Raw genomic sequence first — 21,471 nt, 5'->3', positions numbered from 1 at the left:
GAAGAGCCCCTGGAACTGGAGTTGCAGACGATAGTCAGTCTCCTCCATTTGGGAAGCTGGTCCAGGTGCTCTGTTAGAGCACTAAGTGATCTTATCCTCTGAGTCATCATTTTAATTCCCGTGACCTTAGACTTCTGATGCTCCTGCCTGCCTCCCCAGCACTGGGGTTATAGACATGAGTCATTATACCCAGTTTGTGCAGTGATAGGGATTAAATTCAGGGGCTTCATGCATGCTAGACATGTACTCTGCCACCTGAACTATGTCCTCAGCCCTTGCCACATAAAGTCTATTTTATAGACAGTATATCTGCTCTACTATGTGTCTCTGTATCTTCAGATCTATCAAATTTTCTGTATAATTTTAAAGTCAATTGCAAAGCATAATGCATTTCTAAGTACTTCTGCATGTATATCATTAAAACTTCAGATCAATATTTCTTTGTAGTTTTGTTTTCCTGGTGATGAAAAGTTTTACACACCATTCGTACAAATCATAAGGATATATTTGCTGGATTGAATTGTGATCCTCCCAACATTCATATGTTGTAGCTGGGGGGATGGTTCGTCGGCTAAGAGCACTTGCTGCACTAGTGCGAGCACCTAAGTGTAAATCTCCAACAGCTGTGGAGAGTCTTGGGCATGATCACTGTACACTGTTATTCTTTTGGCCCTTTAAGGGGCAAGCCACGCCCACTCCCGGCAACCCCCAACCCCCTGCCCTGCCATCTTGGATTCACTCCGACTGTCCCCTGTGGGAGCGCACGCTCCTGTCTCTCTCTCGGGCCCTTCTTTGTCTCTCTCCTCCTCTTCTCTCTCTTTCTCTCTCCTCTAAGTAATACATATCCAATTCTATTCTGTATGAGGTGTCTGCCCATGTGCCTTCTACCTGTCACCTGCTCATACCCGCTCCACCCCGCCGCAAGCCGCCACTCTCCCAGACCAGTTGAGAGTAGCTCGGGACCCACTGGGCTCACCGCTGCTCTGTGGGGGATCTTGCAGCATTTTTAAAGTACACTCGTAACCCCAGTGTTGTGGCGGGGGAGGGAGTAGAGACAGGAGCATCCTGGAGCTTGTTGGACAGCCAGCCTAGCCGAAACATCAAGCTCCAGATTAGGTGAGAGACCCTGTCTCAAAGAAAGAAGGCTAATATCCTTCACTGATTTCCATCCACACATGCATTGCAGCGCCCCTTGCGTACACACACACACACACACACACACACACAGAGAGAGAGAGAGAGAGAGAGAGAGAGAGAGAGAGAGAGAGAGATAAATGAGCTAACATAATTTAAATAATGAATTAGTTTAACCAGCCCATTGAGAATTTCAGAAGCTGATAGTTCATGATACAAATCAGTCAGCTCTATCCATCTTACACTGTCTCCTCCATCTTGTTCCTTTATCTCCCCCAGACTTCCACTGAATTCTCTTTGAATCCCTTTTCTCCTCCCTATGGCCTCTGCAGGAAATGGGATCAGGAGCTGAGGGTGGTATTTACACCTATAATTTCAGCATTTTCTAAATAAAGGAAGGAAGACTGCAAGTTTGAGACCAGCCTGGACTACATAGAGAGAACTTATCAAAAAAAAAAAAGTAAATTAATAAGCTTCCTCATTGGCTAAGATCTGAACATTCAACACACGCCTCTGACGCCACCAGCAAACCTTTTCCCAGATGCTCTAGAGCCCTTGAACCTGGAGCCAAAACAAATCCTTTCTCCTTTTAAAATAAATGAACAAAGAAACATGCTAGGATACTCACTCTGTCAGAACGGGATATACCCCAGCAAAAACACTGTGTAGAGACAGTCTAAGAACCAAGTCACGGGAAAACCCAGGATTTGCATCCAATTCCACATCCTAGCCTTAGCCTCCTTATCTGCCTGATAGGAGGGCCAAATACAAGTCTAAAACACCCAGCAGGGGACTTGGCATAGACGATGTGCTAGGGCAATAAGAGGCCTTTTTCCCAGGTCTGTGGTCAGGCACGTTCCACACAGTGGCTCTGAATTAGTCCCCTAGTTTGTCTTGCTCCTGGGATGTTTAACATTTCTGGCTTTTGCGATCAAACCCCAGGCTCTAAAGAAAACTAGCGCTGTGTGAAGACTGAGAAACAGAGAGAGGAAGAAAGCAAGGAAGGAGAATCCACGTAATGCCTGTTTTCATCCAAGCCTCAAAGCAAAGACTTCAGACCGGTCCACCCACAGCCCTGCCCCCACCATCTTTCCATTAAAGCTCAGGGATATGTGCGGGACTGCCCTGCTCTCTTCAATTAAAAAGAAAGAAAAGTCTTTTCTACTTAATGATTCTTATGAAATGAAAATGAAGGCCTTTCATTCAGGGATCCCTGCATTTTCCTCTCTTTAACCACAGGTTGACTCCTGCTAATTGAGATTCTCTGAATAAAAGGTTAGTGTTTCTTAGCAAGAAGCAAACTGAAGCATTTAGTAACTTGGGTAGGTGTTCTCTGCGGTTTTATTTTCCTATTTAAGGGAACATGGGAGCTGGGCTCCCAGGTAGTCAGGAGGGATCCTAGCTATGGGAAGTTTCCCTGCCTTTCTGGCTCCTCTTTACACCGAGTTCTAAATGACCCTAAATGAGTTCTCACACCCATGCTTCTTCAAGTCCAAGTCTTCTACAATGACGAATGCTTCCAGTCTGTGAGACTCATAGATTTTCACTGGATAATTAGGAAATGGGATGGATGAATCTCTTCCAAATTGTACTCTGGGGAAGGCCAAATAGTTTAATTTAAATTGCTGGCAAATTTGCATAAGTGGAGGGTAGAAACTTTTGGAAGCCAAGAAAGCTATTTGAATACCAATTATGGTTTGTCCTAGCTTGCGACCTTCAGCCTGTAAGCTCTTGGAGCCTCAGTTTCCACATCTGCAGATAGTAGATAATAATAGTAAGTTGCTATAAAGATGGGACATTACTCACAGGAAGCAGCTGACCCAGTACAGGATATGTGATTCCTTATCAACAGGTAATGAAAGTAACAGGGTTACTTCGTTGGCATCCAGCAATGTACTTCTGACCTTTATCTTGTTAGCCGATTGAATCCAGGCTATGATGTGAAAACATCCCCCTGCGACCTCCTTCCAAGGTATCCCAAACTCTGTGTTTAATGCAGGAAGGGTAACGGTGTGTGTCTTTTAAGGCTCTGAAGAAAGTCATTTGTTCTGCATTCCTCGAGACTAAAAGCATGCACACATTTAACACACATTTACACATTATTGATAGATGGGAAAGATGATGCTGTTTTAACCTGTGGCACATTGAGACATAAATAAGCCTTGTTAAGTCAAATTCTTCAGTAGTGGGGCTCTTTATATGATTTGACTCCCCCTGAACAGCAGAATTGCAGCTGAATCTTCAGGGGCCTTGACTAGGACCTGGCACTCAGCTTAACAATACCCATAGGAATTCTAAAATCCTTCCTCTTTTACAGACAGCGGAAGGATTTGGAGAGAGTCCTCTGCTCAGGAGGACTGCTCAACTTCAAGACATGGACAGAGTCAGGCTGCCCAAGAGGTCATATGGCCATGACAGAACTCATGAGACACCCAAGCACCTCTCTCTCCTCCTGGCACCCACGTGCCAGGTGCTATTGACTGGGATCTCAGATACTTACTAGAGACAATTAGGTTACTAATGAATGAAGACACTGGAAAAACTGGCCACCATTCAAGGTTAGCTTGTCCCTACCACATACATGGGATATGCAAGGTCGCTAGATATTCTTTAAGATGAACGAGAAGACAACTTTGTAGCATCTTTCATTTTTAAAGTATTGGAAAACAACTTAAAAGAAGTCATATATCCTTAAGGCCAGAATCAGCCATAAGTGACCAGTTAAAAGCTGAATCAGAGGAATTGAAACCAGGATGGTATTTCAGTGCTCTATTGTTTGGCAACCTTGGACAAGATTCAGTCTCCTTATCCACTAAAGGAAGACACTGGTGGTAGCTACTTTACCAGTTGGGTTTGAAAGACCCCCAGAGTGGAGAGATTCTCACTCAAGTCTCAGGATAACACGACTGCCCAAGAACTCACGAGAGACCATCCTTCCTGCAATCACACGAGGTTTATTGACAGGAACGAGCACACTGGGGCCGAGATTCATATCCCATGCCTGGGTAGAAAAGTTCAACCCCGTGTAGCTGGGAGAAGGGGTATTTAAGGGAAAAAAAAACATAACCCAAAAAGGGTAGGGAAGGCATCATTAGAAAATTTCAAAAATATCAGTGATGATCACAAAGGAGGGCAACTCCCTGTTTCTCAAGATTGTTCTCAAGATTATAGTCTAACTTTATGATCAGCTAGTTCCTGGAACAGAGTCACGGAACTGCCTAATCTAGACTTTTGGCTCTACTCTTCTTCCTGCTAGAGATTTTTGGCTCTACTCTTCCTGGTCCTTCAGGTTCACATAGGGTGAGGTTGCCGTCATATAGACTTGAATCAATGCCTGTTTAGTAAGTTATTGAGGCAGCAAAACGTGGACCAGAACTCAAGACTGTCAGACGAAGCTGAACTCCAAAGACCTCGCACCATGACTCGCTCTGCACCGTCCAGGTTAATTTCTTAAAAGTCTTACTCATGCTTCCAGGTTGGCAGGAAGTCTGAGCCAAAAGTGTCCCCAGGAGCTAGCCCGGACAAGTGCTCTCTGTTGCCCTCAGATCCAGGTCCATACCAACAAATGCAGCCTCTTATCTGCTCCTTGGTTTGAAGACAGGGGTGAGGAACTGGCTCCTGGGGAGTCCTGGATTACCTCGGGAACTTTCTTCGCAAATGTGCTCCTTCATCTTTGTCTGCATGGACATCAGTTTCTCTCTGGAAACACAGGCACTGAGGTAGATACAGGGATTGCTTCCCCTCCCTGCCCCCTGGGGTGTGAACTATCTCCTCGGCAAACAGTGTGAGCACTACAGAGAGAGGCCGCTGAGGGGAGTATCCAGGAAGGTGGAAGATAGCTCCAGGTTGGTCTTCCATGACCTTGGTACTATTGACTTCAGACCAGGAAACTTTGGGCTGTTAAGAGCCAAGCTGCATACTGTAAGACATTCAGGGTCAACCTTGACCTTCACCCGTTGTACGTCAACTACACACACACACCCCAATTATATTAGCTAACTCTTCATCTCCATGAGCAAGTATTTGAGAGAAACAGCATGAGGGAGGAGGGACTTATTTAGACTCACAGTTTCTGTACAGTTCATGAGTACTTGGTCCCATACACTGGGCAGAGCAACATGGCAGCTGGAATGTATGGTAGAGAATCTTCTTCACGGAGGACAGGAAACCAAGAGAAGAGATTGTATGGAGTCAGGGTAAGACACAACTCTTAGGATATACCCCAAGTGACTTAACTCCCCATATTAGACAAGGTATAGCTCACAAGGACACTTGCCTGTGATCACTACCTTCAATCGGGCCTCTCTCCACAATCTCACCACCCTACAAAAGTTTATTCAGATTTTGAGTTCATTAATTCATAGAACTCTTTATTATGTCAGAGCCCTCAAGATGCAGTCATTTCTGGAGCATACCCCACCCCATACACACAGGCACACAAAGAGATGTGTTTTTACTAATTGCCTAGGCAGCCCTTGATCCAGTCCAATTGATAATGAAGACCAGTCATCACAGATGGTCAATTATAATACATTGTGATCGTTAAAATGCTTAATTGTCTAATGTTTCTCTTTTCCAACTTAAAAAAGATTGGAATCAGAACAGCCACAAACTAATTGTGATGAGGAAATTAAGGAAAAGGAAAATAAATACAAGCAAAACATTACAAGAAAGTCAGAAGATCAGTGTCCACAGCACACGTATTTGCAGGCTTCGGTGCCTTGCACTCTGAGCACTGACTTTCCTAATAGCTGATGAAAAGGGAAAACAAGAAACTACAAGGTTGCTGGTATGGTCATCGGGGAAGGGACGATACACGATCCTTCCGAGGGATCGGAGATGATGTGTTTCAAGAAGGTCATGTCTGAGAAAATCTCACGAGTCTTGCACGGAGGTCAATACAATGCCTGCAGGTACAACAACACCATGGAAAGCTCAGAGGCAGCATAAAGCATGGCAGGCACCAAACTAGAGTGGGCAAGGCTCAGAATAACATCACTGCTGTCATTACCCTCTGCTTGATGGGATCAGGTTACCACCAAATTGCTTGAGGAGGTCTGCCAGCAGTCTGCCCTTGCTGCTCTCAAGTCATTTTAAAAGGTGAAATTCAGCAGGAGCCGCATGGGTTAGAGGGGCAAAGTACATTCCGACTTGCCTTTTCTTTTGGTTCTTGGCTTGGCAGACTATAGAATATGAGAGAATGAATTCCAGAGTAAATGCTGTCATGATGAAGTATTAACAATAAGAGTAAGCCCCCCATGCACACACACACACACACACATTCTCCTCTCTGCATGGCGGGCTCTTGTCACTACCAGCCCCTCTGCCCCCTTACCTGCATGGCGGGCTCCCGTCACTACCAGCTCCTCTACCCCATTACCTGCATGGCGGGCTCTTGTCACTACCAGCCCCTCTGCCCCCATACCTGCATGGCGGGCTCCCATCACTACCAGCCCCTCTGCCCCCTTACCTGCATGGCGGGCTCCCATCACTACCAGCCCCTCTGTCCCCTTGCCTGCATGGCAGACTCTCGTCACTACCAGCCCCTCTGCCCCCTTACCTGCATGGCGGGCTCCCGTCACTACCAGCCCCTCTGCCCCCTTACCTGCATGGCGGGCTCCCGTCACTACCAGCCCCTCTGCCCCCTTACCTGCATGGTAGACTCTCGTCACTACCAGCCCCTCTGCCCCCTTACCTGCATGGCGGGCTCCCGTCACTACCAGCCCCGCTAACAGCTGCTGGGGTCCACAGCGTTCATTTGTGGCTCTGGGTGTGCTCTAAACGCTCACCCTCTGCTGACCACAGGAAAGAGCTTTTTTTCCTCACTTTTCATGTTTTATGCCCATTGTCCCCACTAAACAAGGCACCAGGTAACCTACTGGTCCATGATGTGGCAACCAGCTTTGTGCTCAACCACATCATGAAGGACCATGGAAGGTCCTTTCCCTAGGAAGAGTTCTCAGGAAGCACACATGTAAGCAAAAGGAAGAGAGAAGCACAAACGGCAGAGCGAAATGATGAGTTCCAGCTTGGGAATAGCATGGGTGTCTGTAGTTCAGAAAGTGGGAGCTAGAACTGAGGTGGCAGTTCAAAGATGTCTGGGAGGCTGAGAGAGGAAGGCAGCCCTCTGTGCCACCATACCGAACCATTGTCACTTGAGCTCTTTGTCTGATGGAGCACCCTTGAATGTGGCGGTGACCTTCCTAGAGAGGTCAAACGGCTCGCTCCCAGCTTGCAGAAGTTAGTGTCTGATGCCCTCAGCCATTCTGACTTTCTGCTCTAAGAGATGCAAGCTCTGAGCTAGCAGCATTCCATGTCTGGCAGCTGAGAGAATGAATGCCGGGTCTAGGGGCAGGGGCAGTGGGCACATTGCAGCTTCCTCTGCACCCTATGAAGGAGACAAGATTCTGTCTTCAAAATAAAGAGAATTTATTGAAGTGTTTCAGGCAGGGGACTGGCGTGATCTGATGCTCACTGTGGAAAGAGCGCTCCAGCTGGGTGATGGAGTGAAGATGGGCAGGAACGGCAGCAGGGGGACCAATTAGGAGGCTGCTGGAGACATCTCTGGCAGAAGGGAGGCAGTGCGGTGGGAATGGAAGCGGGGAGAGGTGTGACGCAGCAGGACAGGATGAATGGCTGACTGGATAGGCTCTGGCCTGAGTCCTGGGCACCTTGTAACACAGCGCATGCTCCAGAAAGTTTGGAGTTTCAGGAGAAGGCTGCGCCCTCCATCTAAGCAGAGTGAGGCTGTGGTCCCTGGGAGATGCCCAGGACACACCGTAGGAAGAAAAATCCAGGCTAGAGACAAAATGGAGAGATGCATGAAGGGTATGCAGCGTCAGCTCTCTTAGGAGGAAGGCAGAACTCAAAGGGGAGAAACTCCAGGGATTTTTAAAAGGCAAAGAGAAACAGAATGGAAGTCACGGAAGAAGGCGAGAGACAGAAGTCAGAGATGCTGGTTAAAGGCTTTCCATACCAGCCAGTAGGTTCTGAGCACCGCGTGGTAGCGATTTCTCTTCATATTCATGAAGGAATTCTCTTCATATTCTCCTATATCCCTTCACAAGTGGAAGCTCCGAGGCTCAAACTGGAGCTGCCTGCCCAAGACTACACTCTGTGGGAAAGGAACAAGGTTCTCCTTGCTCCAGTACTGTGGGACTCCATATCCAAAGCCCTCAATCATTGACTATCTCAGGGGATGTCAAGATCTGGAGAGTTTTGCAAGGAGTAGAAAATGGTCAAATCTGGACCACACTTTAGGATAACAAAAGACATCCATGCACTTTCAACAAGCAGGGCATTGGTGGCTTAGCAGGGGCAATTCCGCAATGAGAGCCAGGGGAAGCTAGTGAGCATTGGGTTAGACCATCAGCACTGGGGCTAAGGGTTTGAGACCAACCTTCTGCTTTGTTTGTTTGTTTGCTTGTTTGTTTGTTTGTTTGTTTTACTGTTGTTTCCTCTTCTCTATTCATAACGATCTTGTTGACCAGAAGTTTTTATGAACCTTTCAGTTCTTGGATGTTTGTTATCTATTGAGAGAATGCTTGGCACATTAATTCATGAAGGAACAAATGATGGAAAGTGAAGTCATAGTGAGACACAGTCGTGCCTAATGTCATTCTTCTTAGGATATGGTCAAGGACTGGCTCACGGTCCAATACACCTCACAGTAACACTCAGATTCATTTTCTACCCTCACCCCATGCCGTGTGTGTGTGTGTGTGTGTGTGTGTGTGTGCATGTGTGTGTGTGTGCATGTGTGTGTGTGTGTTCTACTTGAAACAAAAGTCCTTGTTCTGATAATGGTAATAACTGACAATCACATTTATCGATTCAAGCTACATCTTATAACACCAATTCCTGGCAACATGCCATGAATCCAGGTTAACTGGCCAGAATCTCTGTCCTGAATGAACACTTTCTGCTCTTGGGTAGGAAAAGTATAAACAAACAAATATGGTACAAAGTGACACAAGACAAGGGCTCCGGTGTGTAGATTTAGTGGAGACCAAAAAAGGAGGAAGTGGGGCTAAAGAGGAGGTTCAGTCCACAAAGTTCTCGCCTCCCAAGCATGGGGACCTGAATTCAATCCCCAGCATCTTCATTTTAAAAGCCAGGTATGGTGGCATGTTCTTGCATTCCCAGTGCTGGGGTGGCAGGGGTGGGGCATCTCTGGGTCTGCATGGCAATCCAGTTGGTCAGTGCAGAGAACCTGTCTTGAAGCCAACCAAGGTGAGCGGCAGCTAGAGAAGGACATCTAAAGCAGGCCTCTGGCCGACACACACATACACACACCTGAACACGCAAACATATACACACACAAAAGAAGGAAGTAAAATCACCTTGATAGATGGGGGTGCAACATAGAGGCTAATTGAAGGACACAATTGAGCTCAGTCTTAAATGACGGAGAAATAGTGACAGTCGGATGGTGTGCGGAGATGTACTTGAGAGCTTCAGCAGTTCACTGAGCTAGGACTTGCAGTTTTGTAAGAAAATAGCAAGAGACAAATACAGAAGCAAATCCTCAAAAGTTACACTACCTCACAGCCTGCAAGTCTCTCACTTCTCTTATGGCAATGCTTATTCAAGGCACGGAGTAGGAAATGTGCGTTGACCGAGTTAAGTGGTACGCTTGTGGGAGAAAGCGTTGAGCTGTATGGGTGTCCTATGTAAATCCCGCTGCATGTGTGTCTGTCCTTTAAAATTAGAGCTGATACTGAGAAAAAGCCATGACTTGCCAGCCGTCTATACAGTTTTAAACCAGGGTCCAGCTGCTTCCCAAACCCATTTTCTTTTTACTGCATAATCCTGCCCCTTTTTCCTAATCATAAATATGCTTAGGTATGGAATGGAAAACATAATATTATACTCCCAGGAAGCATGGTGAATCATTTATATAGCTGTGACGGACCCAGGCTTAGCACAGCACGATTTCAAAGCTCTCTTTGTAGGCGTGTGCGCTGCAAAAGGCCACTTCTTCTATGCAAACCTTTAATAATAATGAATGCCAGTCTCAGTGGGTGGGTGCAGGGAGAGGCCAGAGACAGGTCTCCAGTCTGGGAGCAAGAACTCAGGGGTGGGCATCTGAGTACATGAGCACGCGCAGAATTACAAATTCTTTTCATTTTAATGGGCTGACTTTTTAAAATGTCTCTGAATAGGTTTGTGACATTTAGTTTGTAGTGAAAGGAGAAGGCTAGATAGAAACATAGAATCAAAATTCAGCCTGAACAAATTCAAAGCGTTGATGATCTTAGAGCAAGCCAGCAAGACAAATTGAATTTGTCCATTCTTCGAGGCGAAATCACGTTTCTTGTTAAGTTCCAAGACCACTCAGAGCTCTGATCACCCACTGGTGGATGAAATAGACAAAGAGTTCCAATTCCGTGGGAGGCGTGGGGAACTGTGAACTCAAGGGGGCCATCACCATTGTCATGCATAAGGCAGGAGTGAAGCTCGGTGAGCACCGGACAGTCAGATTTCCGAGTCCACCCTGTTCTTCCCAGTTCTCTCTCAGGACAGCACAACCTAAGTGCTGCCTCTTCATCCGCTCACCTGCAAACCCTGAACTGCACTTAGCTGCCAGACGATGTAATTTGCTTGAGAAACAGACTGAACTGCTGCACTGCAGAGCTCCCGTCCATAACTCAGCTGCTGCGACTGCTGTAGCCCTGCTGCTGTAGCCGCTGCCACTGCTGCTTCCCAGGATGCCGCTGCTAGGCCCGCAGCTACCTTGACTATAGCTGGGACAGCAGCCACTACTGATTCTCCTTTCCCTTTCCTCCTCCTACTTCCTCTCTCCTTTTGCTTTCATTTTCTTCTTCCTTCTGGTCTTTTTCTCCTCTGCCACCTCCTTTGTGTTCTTCCATTTCCTTCCTCCTCGTCTTTTTTTCGTTCTTTTTGTTCTCCTTCTTATCCTCCCCCATCTTCTTCCCTCCCTCCTCTTTCCCCTCCCCTCCTCTTCCTCAATCTTCTACCACAACCACTGTTACGACAGTGTCACTGCAGCTGAAGTGGCTTCCATGCCCCTTACTCAGGCTCTGTGACAGTCGTTTCTTGGTTCTGCTCTTTCTCCTCTGGGCACACTGTCTCCATTTCTGTCTCATGCCTTCTTTCTACCCCTCCCTGGGGGCCTTAGTCTTACAACTGTTATGAAATGGGCTCCCTCCCAAAGACTTCAGCGAATCTTCGTTGGTATTTCCAGCGCAGGCACTTTAGAAGAAGCGCTTCTGTATTTTACACAAAGCTATTTTTTCACACAGTCTGTATTTGGGCATCCCTCGGGCATCTCACACTCATTCTGACTGGATCTGGGCTGCCGACCTCTCCTTACAGGTCATCCCCAGGTGTGTCCTCTTCAGGAAATGGCCCAGTGGCTATCATGTCATGACAACTACTTAGCAATTCTTTTGAAGCTCATGTTGTCTCCTCACCAACACTCATCTGCTCACCAGTTCCTCTGGAGTCTGCTTTGTAAACGTTACTGGCTTGTCCCTATCACCCACCTTATTCCATAAGATTGTTTGTTGTGTCACTAGGACCATGGTCACAGCTTCCTAACTTCTACACTTGCCTCTTCTAGTGTCTCTCTCCATTTGAAAGGATTTTAATGCCCTTTGTTTGTTCTTTTGCGTGCGCGCGTGTGTGTGTGTGTGTGTGTGTGTGTGTGTGTAAAACATGAGGTCCTGCTTGTTTGTGTTTCTGTCCTGCCCGGCCCCCCCAGCTGTTTAGTCCCAGAGAAAAATCACACTGAGATCTCTATAAGTTATAATGCTGATTGGCCCATTAGGTCAGGCTTCTTACTGGCTAACTCTCACATCTTGATTAACCCATTTTTCTGATCTATGTTAGCCATGTGGCTCAGTACCTTTTTCAGTGGGGCAGCTCACATCCTGCTGCTTTGGTGATCTGGGCAGGAGTGGGAGGAATCAACTTCCTCCTCCCCAGAATTCTCCTGCTCTCCTTGCATCATTTCCACTTCCTGTCTGGTTTTCCCGCCTACACCTTCTGCTTGGCCAATCAGTGTTTGTTTAAAACATGATTGACAGAATACAGACAATTCTCCCACACTGCGCACGTGTGTGTACACATGTGTGTGCACCTGCGTGTATGTAAAAAGAGGAGGATGACTCTAGGTGTCTATTTTCAGATACCACTCATCATTTTATTTTATTTATTTTGTTTTACTTTTGAGATAAGCTCTCTAACTGGCCTGGTACTGGCCAGGCAAGCAAGGATGGCTGGTCAGAAAGTCCCAGCCATCCATCTGCCCCACCTGCCCAGCACTGGAATCGTAAGCATTTGCCGTAGTACTCGGCTTAGTAAGTACCTCTGGAGACCAAGCTGAGACGTACTGGACTGAGTTAGTTCCCTGCTGTTTTCTTTTCCTTGCTCTTCAAAGAGAGTTCAAAGTTTGTGTGGTCTAGGGGACCCTCCTCCCATCTCCTGCCCCTTTAGCAGGCTCCCTTCACCCTCTGATTACAACCATGTATGTGCTCTCTCTCCTGCCCAGTGAGGCAGTCTTCCCGTCACAGAGTCTCTGCTGTTCCTCCTGTCTGAGCAACTCTCCCTTAGTCCCAGTTCCTCACTCAGGCCTGGCCTTACCTATCTGCAGTGCTACTTCCTTAACCCTCCGATCTGGATGTGCTTCCTTTGTAGTCAACCTCCATGCACCTTGAACTTTTCCTTGTAGCTGTATTTATTAGTGAAATCCTTTATTAGAAGACTGTATCCTGGCTAGACCCTAAAGGCCAGGGAAGGCCTGTTTCCCTACTTCCCAGAAGAGAATCCGGCGCAAGGCAAGTGTTCAATGAGTCTGTGCTGAGAGAGCACACCAGTGAACGTCACCGGTGGAGAGCACACCAGTGAACGTTGCTGCTATTCCAACAAAGCTGCTTGCCCTCTGGCCACATCAGATCCCTGTTATTTACTCTCCGCTCTGTGAGATTGGTTTTTCCTTAAAATCACTGTTCTGTCCTTCTGACCCCAGCTACTTCAAATTTGACTTCCATCCCACTGTCCCGAGCACACATGGGACAGACTTTAATAAATGCACTGGGTTGTAATAAACTCGGGTCCCCAATATGTTGAGGTCGCTCTCTACAGAGGAAAGAATCACCATCCTATATGAATTATTGGTTCCTGTACTACGTTTTAAGGAAGAGACCACGCAAACAGCTTCTGAACACATGTCAGACAAAGAACCAAGAGAGTTCCAGTCTGTTTCTTGTTTTTTAATTTTTCCTCTAGAGCTTCACAGACCTGAGCACCCAAAGATGGCAGAAAGACCCTTGTGAACATGGCTGGCCCCAAGGTACCACATGACTGACAGCATTTTGCAGATAAGGATCAGCATCCATCTGCCAAGTAGCCCCTGAGGACTTCTGCCAGCCAAAGAGAGGCTCAAGGGAGCAGGAATTGAAATAACTGAAATGGGCACCAGAAAGAGAGAGAGAGAGAGAGAGAGAGAGAGAGAGAGAGAGAGAGAGAGAGACTGCCTTATCAATAATACCTTTAGAACAATTCTAAAGACCAAATTCTCAAGAGTCCTTCAGAAATAATTGCATTGGCACAAACCTGTTGGGTTGCTGCCCCCGAAACACAAATCCTCACCCAATCACCCAATCACGTACCGTCATCCATAAACAGCTGTCAGGGAACTCAGTACAAATGCAGTCTGTGCTTGTGCTGAGGTTTGACTCTTGCTATCAGAGCTCCCCAGAGAGACTGCTCATTCTCTAAAGGGGGTTTTGGAGCTTAGGAGGTCTGGGAAGCTGCAGGAAAGAGTTCAGAGCTTCGTCAGTCCTGTCTTTGCTTCTGTGGCCTCAGATCTGTGACCTTGATCCCAGTTCCGTGATCCCTGACTAAGGTGGCAGTTACAAAAAGGTCACTGAAAGGGCATTGCCATTATTACTAGGGTATCAGTGTGACCTGTGGCTTAGCTCCTCAGACATAACCTAGAGCATAGAACAGAGGTAATCACAAGGTGTCTACTGATGATTGACTTCTCAGTGCTTTCTAAAACCCGAGAGTAGATGATTCTCCCAAAAAAAGAATAGGAGAAGGGGCTGAAGAGGTTGTTCAGTGGTCCTCCTGCAGAGGACCTGATTTTGCATTCCAGTATCTATGTGAAGTGGCTTACAACTGCCTGTATCTAGATTCAAGTGGTCTGATGCCTCTGGCGGCCTCTACAGGCACTGTACTCACATGTGACATTCACCCACATAGACATACACACATACATATAAATGATAAAAGCAAATATTGAAAAGGTGAAAATATAAAAAACAACGGCAGTTAAACATTGAACACCTACCAAAGTTGATCAGTATGCTGACCACTAAAATGCTTTACTTTTATTTAAATGCGTATAAACCTCACAAGTTACACCATTTTTGCTCTTGTTATCATTTTACAAGTAGGGAGGCTAAGGTCCAGAGCAGTAGATTTTCCTTGCCTTTCCACTGATGGACAAATAGCAGTGATTTTACAAATGCACATATCATTATAAAACATGAGTCCTTCAAAGTATAAAAATAGCAATTGCTGATGTTTTATGATCTCTTTACCATATGCAGGTGCTAAGTGAAAGGTTTACTGTGCTCTATCTCAATTCTTTCCTGCTCTTACCCTGGGAAGTAAGCACCATCAAGGCCATTTGAGCTATGAGGTCACTGAGGCCCAGAGCAGCTGGGTATGTGATGTAAGGATCCATGGTTGAATGAAGAGGATGCATTTCAATCCAGATCTTCTGAGCTCTTAAACTGTGAACTTCAGCACTGTGAGAACCTCCCCAGAGGCCTTTCCTGGGTCATTTTAACTGACAACTGGATACAGCCCAGAGTTAGTTAAGAAGAGAATCTAACTGGGGAATTGCCTGGATCAGATTGGCCTGGCTGGGAGGGGTTGTCTTAATTGTATTTGCTAAAGAGGGCCCAGTTCACTATGGTTTGTACATTCCTGGAAGGTGGGCTTGCACTGTATGAGAAAGGTAGCTAGGCATAAGCCTGTCAGTGGGCAAGGGAGCAGCATTCTCCATGGTTCCTTGGTTAGGAAGTGAGTCCCTTGGTCAGAGGTAATGCTGGACAAAATTGCAAACATGCCTGCCTGAGGGAACTTTCAAGTTCCTGTTTGAGTGTCTGCCCTGACTCCCTTCAGTGACCTATAAGTTTAAATAAACCCATTCTTCTCTAAGTTGCTCTTGATTACGGTACTTGCCCCAGCGACAAAATGAGACAAGCCCTAGCCTCCTAACGGACCTGGAGCTCTGGTATCCTCACTGGGAAGAGGGAGCCATGGTGCCTAACCACAAGATTATTGAAACATTTCAGTGGAAGAAGGGATGAGCCACAATAGTGCAGATGGCCTAACCTGTTGTAGGTGGCCTGAATTATAATCAGTCAGTGTCTCCTCTGCCGGCCAGACGTGTTCCCACTGCCACAGAGACAGACTTCTTTTAGCTTACCATTTCAGAGGCTTCAATGCGTGGTGGGTTTGCTCTGTGATGGTGAGCCTGTGGTGAGGCGGGGGCATCACGGGCATGTACCAGAGCAAAGCTCTTCACCTCACTGCAGCCAGAAAGCAGAGAGAGTCAGGATAGCTCACACAACAGTGTGGGACCAGGAAACACACACTTGCCCTGACATTCTACCTAGCCACTTTAGAACTCTCTCCTTTGAAACAATATGCAATCCTTCTGGTGCATGGTTCCCCAATTCAAAACTGAGATGTCAGATTTTACCTCTGTGAACGCACATGATAGCAGGCTGAAGGGCTTGCAGGTTTGACAATCGACCTGAGTTCAGTCCCTAACATCCATGGCAAATGGTTTACAACTCCAGCTCCAAAGGATCCAAAGACCTCTTCTGGTCTCTGAAGGCACCACACACCACACCTGAGGCACGCGCGCGCATACACACACACACACACACACACACACACACACACGCGTGCGCGCATGCCTGAGCACACACACAACACAAACAAAATAAGATAAAGGAAGTCTTTTTAAATGAATGTAAATGATAATGCCCACTGCAGAGCACACTGTGACCGCTGAAAGATCCAGGAAATCACTGGGAAGGATTAGGGTGCTCTTTATCTCCTTTTTGTTTGGTTGTTTTTTTTTTTTCCAAAGAAGGAAGAATTTAATTTGGCTCACAATTCAGAGGAACACATATTTTGTGTGTCTATTTTCTTTTGTTTTATTTTTTTTTGTTCTGCTTTGTTTTTGAAGCAGGATCTCTTGAAGATCACAATGACCTGGGTAGACCTGAATTCACCACTGTAGCCAAGGATGACCTTGAACTTCTAACCCTCCTGCCTCCAGCTCCTTCTTGACGGATTGCAAGGCTGCATCAGCAGGCCCTACATACAGTGCTAGGGCAAAAATCCAGGGCTTTGTTCTCATTAAACAATTACTCTACTAACTGAGCCCTCACCAGGCCCCTGGGCGCAATGTTTCCACACAGGAGATTTGCACAGCAGGGAGGGCCAGGCTTTAGCTCTGCAGCAATTTCCCTTTTGCCCTGCCTTCCCTTTCGGTGCCTGCAAAGCCAAGGAAGATGAAAGAATCCCAAAACCTGTCTGCATATGAAGATGTGCCATCTGACTTCTCGGGCTTGCCTGCGGGAGCGATCCAAAGGCTTCAAATAATTGTCTTGATAGAACCAATTCAGAGAAAGTGCATTACAGGAGGCAGGAAAATTGCCTAATCCTCGCGCTCCTGAGTCTTCAATTTGCAGAAACGCAGAATCAAAATAATGAGAAAGTAAGAATTGGGTCCATACCAAGGCTAGTTCCCCAGAGAATGCTTGACTGTTGTTCATTCCCCTGGGGAAAATTCAACCTATTAGAAGTCCTTCAGGCCACCTGGGAGCATCCACGAGGTCAGGGAAGGCTAAGATGGAGTGATAGGAACAAAGAGACCCAGGATCCCAAGTAGGCTGAGAGGTCCATCTTAGCCTCTCATCCACTGTGTGCCTCCAGCAATGCTCTCCCCCCACCCTGGCATGCTAGAGAAAACGTTGCTGTGTTGGGGTTGCTATGCTCCAACACAGAGTGTGCCCACTGGAGTGTGTCCAGCAATTACCAAAAATGCTCAGATGTGAAAGGCAGGCATCTCAGGTTCACAGCCCAATTCTGTTTCTTATTAGTTGCAATATCGGTTCCCCCGTGCCTCATAGGGACAAAGGAATGATAGTACCTAACTATGAGATCACTGAGGAAAAATGGCTACAGACAATACAGCATGCTACCCAGCCCTTGCGTGTGGCCTGTTATTGCTGCTGTCAATCATTGAATTTAGTCAAGTGTCTACAGTTCCCAACTTACAATGGTTCTGTTTTATGATGGCATGAAATCAATATGAATTCAGCAGAAACAATACTTTGAATTTTGATATTTACAAAAAAAAAAAAAAGATGCAGGACAGTGTCTGCCTCGTGATGCCGCACAGCCTCAGCCAATCACAACACTGAGACGGCTCAGTGATGAGAGAGGAGCCACCGACACCACAGTGTCCTGTGCAGCTCAGCTATGGTGTCCAGGAGGTTGGGGGGTATACAGTGTGTTCCTGACTCGTGATTCCTTCAAGTTACCATGGGTTTATTGGGATGTGGCCTCACAGTACAGAAGTGAAGGGCATCTACACCCTTGACAAGCGGCTTAGCATGACGATTTTAAGATCGGCTCAATTCAGGTGTGACCCCACACATCAGCGCTTTCTAACGGAGGGTAAAACCTAGGTCAGACTTTTGGAGCCTCATTTTCCTCATCTACAGAAGGTTTCTTTGAGACTCTTGGCCACACCGGCTGGGCTCACTGTTGACCAAGAGGCTTCCCTCGGCAATTCCCTCTTCCTAAAAGACATCTGATTGACACTGTGGAGGAGCTCAGAGGGGACAACAGAGATGGAGGCCGGAGCCCTTGTGTGCTAGGTGTTGACCATGACGCCTTGCTATGTTTGCAACAAAGCTTAATAAACATTACTAGAGCACTGACTGTGCTCTGGAACACTGGGAGATAAGCAAGGTTTTATTCTTTTAAAAAGAATATGATATAATGGCCCGGACGGCCTGCAAGCCAGGCAGAAGCTGCCGCCGGAGCAGTACAGGGTCCCTGGGCGAGCGGTACAGGGTCCCTGGGCGAGCGGCAGAGTCAGGCGGCTGGATACGGTGAACGGCAGAGTAAATGGACATAAGGCTATACATAAAGCTAGACATTTATTACTTAAAAAAGGGAGATATAGACAAACATAAAACAAAGACACACACACACACATACACACACGCGCGCGCACGCACCCACCCCCCCACACACACACATACACACGAGAGAGAGAGAGAGAGAGAGAGAGAGAGAGAGAGAGAGAGAGAGGATGGCGGCGAGGGAGGGCCGAAGTGGCTGAGGTGGGCGTGGTTAGTTTTTAAAGTGATAGCAAAGAATAACACAAGGAATCATGAAGGAGTTCCCAGCCGAAGGAAACATGCATATACTTAGTGTCCAGAGAAGGCATGGAGCCGCACATGCGCCTATGCCCTTGAGCATATGGAATTCCTGTAAGAGCCCTCATAGGAGTGTATTTCCCCAGGGAGTCCATGCACTGAATGGCTAACAACTGAACTTTATTTCTGCTCTGAAGGTAAGAGCCTGCGGTTGGGGACTCACTCCTTGGCTAAGAGAAAAACACCTTCGTGCTATGGCTTCACACATTCTTTGATCTGAAAAGCATTTCCATTTACACACTCACAGGCACTCCCAAGTTCACTTGGTGGTGTCCCAGGGGAGTTATCACGAGCTCTTTCTTGATTACCCTCACTGTGGTAGAGCTCATTCCGCCACAGGATATATAATCCTGGTTTTAGCACAGACCACTGAGGAATTGTACCAGTTAACCAGGAAACTTCCAACATATCAACATCCCATTAAGCAGCAGTCATATTGCCATTGTTATGATTTGGATCTTAAATGCTGCCACCCACACCCCAGGAAAATAACCCCAGGTCTCAATGCAGTAGATCTGAGCCCTTTGGGATGTAACTGGATCTTAGTGGCTGCCATCTAATCCGTGAATTTTTCCCTAACACGAGCTCTCTGCCAACGCAAATTCCCAATCAAGCCAAATCAAAACAAGCCAAATTAAAAAATATCCAGGTTTAATGGGAGTCCTGTGCTCTTGGGTGGCCCTGAGGGGGAACCGGGAGGCTGCGAACGCACCACGGGATGTGTTCCTTTTTTGGGAGTTCACTTAAATACTCTGTGGGATTTGGAGTCCAAACCAATACAACTCTCAGGCCTGGGGGCTGGGATAGATGCAAGGGTCTGGGGTCTATGCTCCCAACTTAACACATGGATTTATCCATTTATGGATTCATAGCTTAATGGGCTATGAAGAAATGGCAGAAATCAAGTGAGTGCAGCCTAGGTGGAGGAATTATGTCAGTGTGTCTTTGAAGGGTATATTTTGTCTCCAGGGGTCTGCCTTCCCTCCTCCTCATCAGTGTCTCTCTTTCTTTATTCCCAACCACCAGGAGGTGAGCAGCTCTGCTCAGCCCATCCTCTCTACCATGATGCTTGCCTCACAACAAAGCCAGACACAGTAGAGTTGAGTCGCTGCGGACCAAAGTCACTGAAACTGTGAGCCAAGTAAGCCTTTTTTCCTTACACTGTCTAGCTCAGGTGTTCTGTGTCAGCATCAGAAAGCTGCTGAACACAATCGCCTGTCAGGAAGGAGTGGCTCCCAGTTTACACACTTGTCCAGGAAGCCCTTATCATAAGGGAGAGATCAATTGCTCAGGAGCCAGAGCCAATACTCGGGGCTGATGCTTGCATGGTGTTGGTGGGTTAGGGAAACAAAACCATGCAGAAGAAGAATACACGGGTTAAATGATTTGGGGAGGAAAGAATGCATAAACGTCACATTGTTCTTCTTCTCTCCCTCCATGCTGTTCTCCCAGTCTATTCTACTCTAAACTCTAGAGCACTGCACCCCCGCCCCATGCTATTACCATATGTGAATTTCCTCAGTAATTCAATCATTTTCTGCCTTTTGCTTCTGGGTGCTCCTTGAATTGCATGTTCTGCTACTCAATTACTACTAGCTACACTAATCTCACTATCAAAGGTATCCTGGGCTAAGGTTTGAATTATTCAACAAGAAAAGAAGCAGGGAGTGTCAGAATCAGAGGGGTCGAGGGTTTATTTTTTTTTTTATCATGTAACAAGGACCGACATTTTAAATAAAGCTAGGAATCAATTTTAAAATTCCATCAACAGAGATATGAAAATTGATTTAGTGTCCAATTAAAATCCCATATGTTCAAAGTCCTAAAGTCCTACCACTGATGGGGAAGTTTTACAGATGTGTATTCAATGCATAATTCATGGGAAAGTGGCATGATTTATTTATGTTTATCTGTGAAGATGGGCTGAGCATGAGCTACCTTTAGTGAATAGTTTTGTGGCCTTCAAAAATAAGAGGAGCAAGTGATACATTCATAATTAAAGGGCCACTGATGGCTGGACATAAATAAAATCCAAGTTAGCCTATCCACAAGGCTTGTGAGCAATGGGCCTTCCCAGATCCCAAGAGTGCCTCCCAGACTCATGGGTGCCCATTGGCACTGGTGGAAGCTGATAAACCCCCTTCTCAAGAACACTGAGACATAAGTTCAGAATGCACGGCTTACACAGGCGATGTTGGGTGGTTAGGTCTGCCCAATAAGGACAACAGCAGGGCTTGGACCCAGCTGAGGTAAGTGGGCTGGTGTGAAAGGTGCTGTAAAGCAAGCATTCTAGGAGAGTTACAGGTATTGGAAAGCTGGGAGTGCCAGACAAGTTCTAGCGTTGAATCCAGTCGTGAGCCTCCCTGGTGTTTGTTTATTCTGTTTTAGAGACTTACTACAAGGGTAATAGTAATAGATTAAGGCTGATGTGGTACTCCCACTTGACTTATAAACATCAAGACCTGATGGCAATTCTCAGAACCCATGGAAAAAGCCAGGTATGCTGCCTGAGTAATCCTGCATTTAGGGAGACAGACAAGCAGAGCCCTGGGGGCTTGCTGGCCATCCAGCCGGGCATACTTGATGAGCTCCAGGTTAACAGATGGCATTCCTGAGATAAGACACAATTCAGTCCTGTGGCTTTGAAGAGTAGACCTTCAGGACTCTCAAAGTTCTAAGAGTGGATGAACTTAGATGGCTCTCACATGCCCAGGTGACCAATTGTGGAGCCTCCATATTAAGAATGTCAATAGAGCATTTCAGAGTCTGAGGCAAGTGAGCACTGTGGAAATTATATATATATATCTGTGTGTGTATGTATATGTGTGTG

Source organism: Myodes glareolus, chromosome 9 (genome assembly GCF_982192425.1).
Source record: "Myodes glareolus chromosome 9, mMyoGla1.1, whole genome shotgun sequence".
In the NCBI taxonomy this organism is placed as follows: domain Eukaryota; kingdom Metazoa; phylum Chordata; class Mammalia; order Rodentia; family Cricetidae; genus Myodes; species Myodes glareolus.
Note: the sequence above shows the minus strand (reverse complement) of the source record.